The following is a 7,792-nucleotide window of genomic DNA, read 5'->3' as shown; positions in this document are numbered from 1 at the left end:
TTCACCGATATGGAAATAAGTGCGACGACCACGCCTACAATCTGAGCTGCACCCTTTAGGTCAGCAGCTAAACGAGGCGGGTTCAGTTACGCCCACGATGGTCGGATGTGTTTAATAAAGGTGGGGAGAGAGACAAATAATATGAGAAACGTAGCTAAAGGGACAGTTTCAACTGGAGAGATTTGCCTCGTAGTATGTCCAAGAGCGAGTAGGCTTTGAAGGTGAGTTGAATAACTCTATGTCGGTGTGACGCTGTGCGGTACTGCCAAGTGGCACCGGGACTATAACTTGTCAATATGCTTGATTGGGCGAGTTGGGGATACATGATTGTTTGAAATGAGAGCGCACTACGTAGACGTGCACAGGACAGACAGAGACAAGCGCTTGTCCCTGTCTATTCTGTCTGTGTCTACGTAGTGCGCGCTCATTTCAAATAAAAGGCACCGGGAAGTGCTCCCAAGTTCAAGCTAATACTGCAGTCTCTGGATGGAGCGTCACAAATAACTATTCTCAGGGTGAAACTGCGCCAGAAAAGGACTTTATTTAAGGAGCATATAGTTTCTTCGTTGAGCACAACTAATAAAACCAAATTGACAAAAGCAACAGCAGCATAAGGGACACTGCTTCAGTGGTCCTTTAAACGTGGTGTAATATTTCCACCGTAGTGTAATGAAATCATTACACCACAATTAAAATGGCAAAAATTAATGTCTCTCGTGTTTCCCTCGGCTTAGTCATCTGTTCGATTCATGAGTTTAGGGCTAGGGTGAAGTGATGCTTTACAAGTGGTTATAATGCGTGTTGAGCATTTATTATTTGAGGCAATACAACATGCTGCCATGAATGAAAGTCTAATGGTAAAGCTAAACGAAAGGACAAAATTAAGGTTTAAGAGCTTATTTTTTTCTTTTTTGTGGATAGATAATAAAAACCAATAGATAACGAATCTAAATAAAATATAGGGAACGTTAATTGTACTGTTTAGAGGGTATTGCTGTAATTATGATATATATATATATATATATATATATATATATATATATATATATATATATATATATATATATATATATATATATATATATATATATATATATGAGAATAACCACTTTACCCCTTTAAAGGGAGTGTGTCGGAAGTGGCGCACGAGGGCATTGTCTTCATAATCTATCATTTTCCGCGTGTGGTGCATCGCTGTATCGGTCCGCAAAATTCTTCACTACACCATGGTTATGTGGGCCGAGCGAAGTGTGCTCAATGGATGTTTCACCAACGCGCGGCGATGCACAAGCTTGTCAGGAACAACAGGGCTTTCGAGCAACACCTCACGCAGAGAATGAACTTCGGTCTCTCGTCGCTTCCGAACCTACAGAGCAGAACACCGTTGCAGTGAAAGATCGTGTGCGCGTGACTCTTCGATGAGATGGCCTTAATTAATCAATCCATCAGCGCGGCCCCGTTGACAGCCAACACTCGGCAGCTGTCGGCGCAACACGTAGGCGCGCTAGAAAACTGGTTCCTCGGAGCGCAGAAGAAAGGGGGAGTCGGGGTGGTTCGTGAGGTCGGTGGTGTTTCGGCCGCCGTCCGTCCAAACGGTTTGTTCTCCCCAGCTGCTTTCACCCATGGTTGTTGCCTTGGTTCGTCGCGAGCCAACAATATGTTTATTTTACTCTTATAGACTCCAAAAATTTACCTTGTTTCAAGTAAGCATGCTTTTTCCAGATTCTCAAACGGCGAGAGAACAGTAGAACATAGACACGTGCCGTAATCACGGTACCGAAAGAGACGGTACAGTGTAGATGGTAAACGCTTGAGGAGGGGTGAGCAAAGAGTGGTATAGTTTGAATCTAATTTCAACTAACATTGCCATTAGAAAGAAGGCGTTTACTATATATCTTCCACCGAGGTCATTTTGTCTCGTCTGAATGGGATTTGACGTCTTGATTGGACAAACATATCAACAATGACCACTATAGGGGTCATAGATTGCCTAAAATCGGGACGCTGGTCTGAAAACCAACCGCCTACGCCAGGTAGAGACTGTTCTCGAGGTGAGCAACATGGCTATCAAGAAACGTGGCATTCTGCGAACCACCTTTCCAGCCAGAAACAGTCAAAGGCTAACCCGTTCATTGTCCTGCGGTTGACCATTCTGGGTTCACGGCTCGTGAACATACGTATTAGAAAACTCAATATGGGAAGAGGTCCCTTATGTGTGAGTCAATCTGCTATCAAAAGGCCGCGGACTGCATGCGGCTTGCGGGCCACATTTCTCAGACACTAGGCTCTCCATATTTCAAGGACCGGAGACAGAATATCGCATAATACGATTACTACTGATGCAAAACCAATTAGAAGAGTGGAAAAGAAAAACATGCGTTCAGGTTAAATGCAATGAGAGTGGATGTCGGAGTTCAGGTTCAGAAACTGCGATCTCACCGTCAAGTGTTCCCAAAAGAACGCCATGAAATTGTTTCGAAGAGGGGTCGGCAAGCTATGGCTCCAAGGCCGCATGCTGCGTGCGAGGCTGTTTTAGGTGGCCCCGAACACACGAGAACATCCTCCTTCTCTTGTCACTACCTATTTGAAGGCCAACATGGCTGTTTTGACATCAAACGGGGTGTTATATAGCAAACTGTGTTTGGAAATTGCAACCTTCTGACATGCCGGCAGAAAATTACCATGACTGCTATTCCAATTTCAACAGATTCTTGATTTACTGAGTTTTTTTCTTTGCCTGCAAAGCTTATCCACCCCCCCCCCCCGCCTCCATCTATTGCCGCGTGGCCCCTCGAAAATTTGGCCCTCCGCCTCAAAAGTTTGCGGACCCCTGGTTTGGATCAACTGGGCCTCTCAAGCTACACGCAAGTAAATAGGCGTTCTCACATTCGTTTTATCAAATCATGTTGCGACGTTTCATCACTATTTGGTATATTTCTTCAAATCAGCTTGCCACTTCAGTCAGTATAGTGCTGGACAGTATAAACACTGGATCACGAATTCACAGGTATGCAGCATGTATTTCTGTACAAAAAAAAAAAAAAACAGTACAAGCGTTGGCCATTCAAAAATTCGTTGTCATGCGACGTTCATAACGACAGATAAGCAAGGTGTCTTCACGACAGTCTCGTACAGCAAAGCGATCGAGGTATAAAAATATCACCCTGTATATAGTGGCCAAACTTTAACCATTCTCATAAAGTCTACAACAAACGTCTGCTATTTTTCGGAAACATGTTATTTTTCAACCTAAGAAGATATTTCGCGTTCTGTGAAAACTTCTGTCTGGCAATAAACACAAGTTGCCGGAATTACTGTCAGAGTTAAACGACCACTGTACATTGACATAAGAGAGTTTGCACAATGCCTCCATGTTTGACAGCTATATCATCGTTTGACATGAACGCGTCCGCGACTACGCTGTGTGATAAATCTCTATTCCGACGAGTCGGCGACGACCAACGTCCATGATCGATGAATAAACAAGCTATTGTGGTCATCGATGCTTGCGGTAGGTGTACTAGTTAACTGTGAGAGCAGAATCAGGGAAAACGGAGTGAGAAACAGGAAAGCCGTCTGCGAATGGACACCCAACTTGGACTAAGGTCGCCTTATACTCGCGGCATGTTATAGTATTGAACGGCAACACGCATCGTGTTTACGCAGTCAGCTGGCCGCGATTCTTCGCAGGGCGAGCGTAAGTGGAGAATGCGGTCTCAGAGCTGTTATTGGTGTAAAGTGTAAGTGCGATGCTATATAGGGCTAATGTCGCTTCATGGTGCTTGTGTTATTGCATCGACAAGATTGCACTTCTCCTATTGAAAACATGCCGAATAAAACGGACTCGTAGAAACGACGCTTTGAAGAACTGATCGTGGATGTCGCGGTCATGATGCATTACTTAAATTCAACAAGCGCACTGTGAAAGGACACTATTAAAAATGAAAGACGTGTTTGTAATGCTTCCAGATTACGTGCAAAGAACTCTTCGAAACGAAGTACCACGAACGCCACACGGCATTCGTTATTTGACCGCAGGTCAAGGCAGTATGCCTTATGACACTTTTTTTTTCCTCCTCGGCCATCACATCATTTAGAAAAACCGCATGGCAGTACAGAACTGGGATGCGGTTGTAAATATTAGACAAGTGAAATTTTTTTTACCGAGTGTACATGTGAGCAAACTAGGAGAAGTGTTTCAGAAATATAATATCGTGAAGATGTGTTCGCGTTGATGGATGCTCTTGTCAAAATGAAAGTTTTGTAAAATCACCTGCATGCCGGAAGTGCTGCGTAAGGAAAATGTGTCCACGTCTGGCAATAAAGAAACAGAGTGGCCGCTGCGTAGTAGGTAACGTGCCTGGCTTCTGTTGTCGCGGATTGAAATTTCGGTCGTTGGTGTCGACTTCCTCCGACGGCCATTTTTTTTCTGTGCGTTCTCATCGTGCGTATTTCTTTCGTGTCATTTCCGTGACGGAAACACGTCACTGAAGTATTGGTATATCCCGGCATAAAACACTGTCATGGTAAAAAATGAACACTTCGTGTATTTAAATCAGGCGGAAGGTTCCAGCCAACAATGTTTCATACCAGTTATTTTCACTGTCACCACTCACAAACGTGGTTATGTATGGTACGTCTGTTTAGCCAAGAACATCAAAAGCATAAACTGTAACAGATATATGACTGTTTTCCAGCACTTGATAAGCAGCGCAGTAATAATTTCACGTAATTTAAACACACCTTTTCTTTACCCCTAGGAACTTATCCATTTTTGCCGTATAATAATTTGGTCCAGCACCGCCGGCTACATCGGAAAAGATCACAGCATATCCACGGAGTGCATGATGATGAGTGGGGCTAAGCGTCCGTCTGTGCGTGTGTCTGTGCGTCCACCCATCCATGCGTCCGTCCGTGCATCTTTCTATCCGTCCGTCCATCTAGTAAACACTACAAGTACCACAATTTCGCACCTTTTTATCATGTATACAGCACATAGAAGTACCGCCATCCAGCGGACATTCCAAGGACTAAACGAGAGGTGGCACACGCGCACTTTTTTACGGCCTGCACTTCGTGTTATACTTCCCAACTTTCACCACATCTAGTTCATAGATATATACTAGGTCATTAAATTCATGGCACTGCGGCCAAGCCCTCGTTAAACCTTGCTAAAAGCAAAGTGTTTACGCCCGGCGACTTGTCTTTGTAAGTTATTTCATCACAAAAAAATATCTTTTTATTCATAATTAACATGTACTGGAAAGGGGTGCGCGTGTGCCTCTCGTCTAGTCCGGCCGTAGAGGTGGCTACCTACTATTACTATTACATACATCGCGGACGCCCGACGCACGGCATAGGGAGTTTCGCCCCCAAAAACGTTCCCTGAGCTGCGCACTTCACCTACAGTTGCATGGAAAGAAACGAGAGTTCAGTATTTATCTGCTCAATTCACGATTGAGGGGGGGGGGGGGATTAATTGCCCGTTGTCCATCAGGTGGTTGTTGGTTCAGGTTGTCCTTCAGGCGTGCGTGTCCCAAAAGCACACGAGACGTTGTTTACGACGAAATTCTTAATTAATACCTGATCAAACTGCTGCGAGTAAATTGTCCTATACAAAAAAATGCGCGCAGTTGATATTTCAGCTACTCATTGCATGTAGCACGGTACCCATTTCCACGAAGAGGATATCAGCGCAGCTTTTGCTGATCTCGGAATGTGAAAAAAAGGCTATAATGGTAGCTTTCCTCTATGATGAATCTGTATTTAGGGAGAATAGCAGAACTGTTTGAATTTGACGCCCCAAAACGACTACATGATTATGGAGGACGCCGAAGTGGATGGCTCTGGGAATAGGGAGGTTTTATAGAATAACGTTCGGAGGCGTTGTGGGCGTTGCTTTAGTTACGTGCACCATACGAGTTTTATAATAGCGTTTGCTCCCCCAAAGAAAAAGTCTAGGTACTTTAGCCGTAACCGCAATGCCAAATGCACGGAAACTACACACAGCACTTCGCGGGCCTCTCGGGCTGCGATCGCCGCACGCTGTTTCGGAATTTCTGAGGGTGGGTCGCAAGCGCGAACGGCGTCTCACGTTACGACGCATGCGCAGTGACAGTGCACGACTGCACCACAAGGGCTTGCGGTGCGCTATTCTAAACCTCCCTAATATCTACCACTTGGTGTTCTTTACCGCACATGGCAAATTGTGCGCATGAACGTCGACCCTTCCGTTTCCATAGAAATGCAACCACCGGCGACCTTCAAGTCAGCAGTCGAGCCCCTTAATAACTATAGCACCATGGCGGGTTAGAGAATAAAAACTGCAGGTTTATGTATTTCACAAACGACTAATTTAACAGCCTAATAGGTTTTTTTGAGCACATTTTACCCATGATTTCCACCTTTTTTGTATAAATATTTTTTTCTTCTCAGTGGATTCAGCACTCAATAATCCGCAAATGTGCGCGTGTTCCACGAATACCTCTTTTTGAGCAACTTAAGTGTTTGACAAAACTCGTTTGATCCGCAGTCATTTGACCAAATTAGGTCGTTTTAGCGCAAGTCGTTTGATCTGATTTGCTCGTTCTACGCAAAAAAAAAACATTTTTACGACCACCTTCATATTCTAGCTCGATTGCTTACATAGGTCTTTATACTTCGTTCAAAGGATGCACCTGGCTAAGGATACACCGTGTCAGACACATAACAGCTTTGAACATTGTTCGACTATCGTGCAAAATCGTTCAATGAAATTGTTGATGTAGTTATTATTGGAACATTGTGTTGTACTTGAGTGATCCATCGTTAATGGTTTTCTTTTAGAAATAAGCTGAATTATCAGCGTGAGAACCACAAGTGGAGAAAAGAAGAACAAAGGCGAGCATGGTACGGGTATAGCGCCGTCACTTCGTTGTAATCGCGCTTCTTTAGATTGCTGGTTGGGGCTTATTTGTCGCGAGGATGGTGCTTTAATGTTATAGCTGTTTTTAGTGCGAAGCCCTCTAGGGTGCCGGGTTGTCATGTGCTGTCGTCGTCGGTTGGCGCAACGCAGACAAAACCACACATATGTATCATATCCAACTGTAGTATATTGAGTCCATGCGCGCATAAAGATAAGTCTCTTTTCGTCTTGTTCGAGCGCCTTGACGATTATATTAAGTGCGGACATTAAAGAAACAAAGCACAAACCTTGTACAAAAACTGAGAGACGATGCCAAAAAAATTGGAACTGAAGAAAAATAGGAAGAAAGGGGGAAACAAATAGAAATGAAGAAAAAAACACGCATAAGTAACTGGAGAATTGAACGAGAAAGAAGAAACAGAAAGTAAGTATCGCACTTATGTAAAGCGTCGTCGTCGTCGTCGTCAGCATCATCATAATCGTCATCATCATGATCATCATTCTTTAGGCTTTGTATAATACTAGTGTGAAGCTGCCTTAACATTCTACAACGAAAGCCGTTACGAGGTCACAGCAAGGACCGTCTTTGGCGCCATAGTTTTCCGCCGCCGCATCATCATCACATCCAAGAAAAAACGGGGCTTGAACATATGCCCTCTGCATGACAGTCCAGTATTCGGCGACACTGTCATGCCGGCGCTATAGAAACTCCTCTGCACAAAGACCTTATAGAGGCGTTACGTCGGGAGGGAGCCACGTTGACGTGTTGTACGAGAGCGTGGTCCGAGAGCAGAATGACAGCCAGGCGTCGCACAATGCGAATTGCGTAACCGGGTGTCCCATGCACAAATACGAATGGCGTAACGATCGTGGGTCGTTAAACGCTTC

Source organism: Rhipicephalus microplus, chromosome 5 (assembly GCF_043290135.1).
Source record: "Rhipicephalus microplus isolate Deutch F79 chromosome 5, USDA_Rmic, whole genome shotgun sequence".
NCBI lineage: Eukaryota > Metazoa > Arthropoda > Arachnida > Ixodida > Ixodidae > Rhipicephalus > Rhipicephalus microplus.
This window is presented reverse-complemented; position numbering follows the sequence as displayed.